Below are 1662 nucleotides of genomic sequence, written 5' to 3' on the forward strand. Positions count from 1 at the left end.
GGGCACGCAGGAGGTGATGTAGGAACAAGGGAACGAAGGGGAGATTTGCAAAAAAACCCAACCGTGCCTGAGCCTAAAAGGCCGATCATCCGAAACGTTTGGGCAGAGACGAAGCTGTCGGGCGCGTTGGATTTCTGGAAGAGAAGGTGTCGATGGCACTCCTCATCAAAAATTCTGTGACAGTAACTCCTAGCTTGCATTTTATTGCCATGCAGTCGTTGTCCAGTGTGGGTAAAGCTGATTTCTGTCTCGCTTTGTCCATCCTAAGCCTGTTTTGTGGTGTACGTTGTGAATGTGTCTGTCTGTCTCTCGAAACGGCGGAATCGATAGTGCCGTGTTGTAGTGGTGCCTACAGATGCGTGCGCGTGGATGCAGGCAGCTATAGAGGCCTGGGCAGCGACTCTGTACGTACCCATGCGTTGAGATTTGCGGTCTTCTAATTGGTGGCCATCAAAAGAGAGAAGCTTCAAGCCTATTGTCACATCCTGGAGCGCTGTCGGCTGCCTCCCATCGCAGCTGGGAAATTTGTCTTAAAGTTGCCGTTTCAAAATACCCAACCATAGAATCATTCAGGTTGGAAAAGGCCTCCGACACCATCAAGTCCAAACATGAAAGCAAGCGATGAAATTGTTTTCTTGCTACACGTAAGGCCTCTTAGCTTTCTGCGTTCTGCTTCTAAAGCCCACCCTAACATTCTCCCTAACCTATTACCGTACTTCATTAATATTTCCTACTTGTTACCATCCTTTGCTTTTGCAACACGTGCACGTGCAGAATATTTATTGCTCTTGATGATGCATCTTGTCACGGCTGGTGCCTTGACAGAACGCAGGGATTAAGTGAATAATGCAAAGGCACAGTAACACGGATCCAGGGAGCGCCCTGGCCGTGCGGCTTTGTGGTGAATATCCCTGCAGGAGGCTCCCAATGGAGCAAAGGGAGGGACTGTGCTTCGGAGAGAGAAATCCCAGTCCAGGGGCAGGCACTCGGCGTGGCCGGTGCACGGTAAAGGCAGGGGAGCCTCTTCCCGAGCACGCTGCGGTGAGGGGGAAGGTTCTTCTGGGCATGGCCAAGCTTGGCTTTTGGCTTGCCAATTCCCCTGCGCCTCGGGCAGGGTCCTGCTGGGGGGGCCCGGTCCAAGGGGTGGTGTTCAGGAGCTCCAGCTAAACTGTTGCTCCTCCAGCCCCCCCTGCTCATCTCCCATTAGCCTCAGGCATAAAAATTGTAGGTGCCTCGGGTTTTTTTGCCCTTAAATCATCCAGGCGCTTCAGATGCCCAACGTCACGTCAGGACTGGGCACCCAGCAAGTGACTCGGGTTTGTTTGCAGTGGGGATTAGGATCTTACGTTCTTCCTAGCACACGCTCCGGCGTTTGCCGTTGTGTCCGCCCCGTTGCTCGTGTGGTGCTTTCTGTTAAGAGAAGGAAACGGCTGTTGCGGGTAAAATGCAGGAACGTTGGTTGGGGGGGTGCCTATAGGCAGCCGTTCCCACCTCCGAGACTCTGCCTGCTCCTCTGCAAAGATGAGCAGGTTTGCTTTCAGGAGAAGGATCGTGGGCTGTAGCCTCTCACTCCAAGAAAGACGTTGCGTTGCTGGAGCGTGTCCAGAGAAGGGCAACAAAGCTGGGGAGGGGGCTGGAGCCCTCAGGCAGTTGTAGGGAGCG

General features: G+C 53.5%; 1 protein-coding gene across 2 annotated transcripts in view; it reads left to right on the forward strand.

The window, feature by feature from the left end:
• SLC4A4 (solute carrier family 4 member 4) overlaps nucleotides 1-1662 on the forward strand; it is a 152161-nt gene that overhangs the window by 73942 nt on the left and 76557 nt on the right. The gene's annotated exons all lie outside the window — the stretch shown is intronic.

The sequence above is a fragment of the Egretta garzetta genome, unplaced genomic scaffold, assembly GCF_000687185.1.
Source record: "Egretta garzetta isolate BGI_Z169 unplaced genomic scaffold, ASM68718v1 scaffold224, whole genome shotgun sequence".
Taxonomy (NCBI): Eukaryota; Metazoa; Chordata; class Aves; order Pelecaniformes; family Ardeidae; genus Egretta; species Egretta garzetta.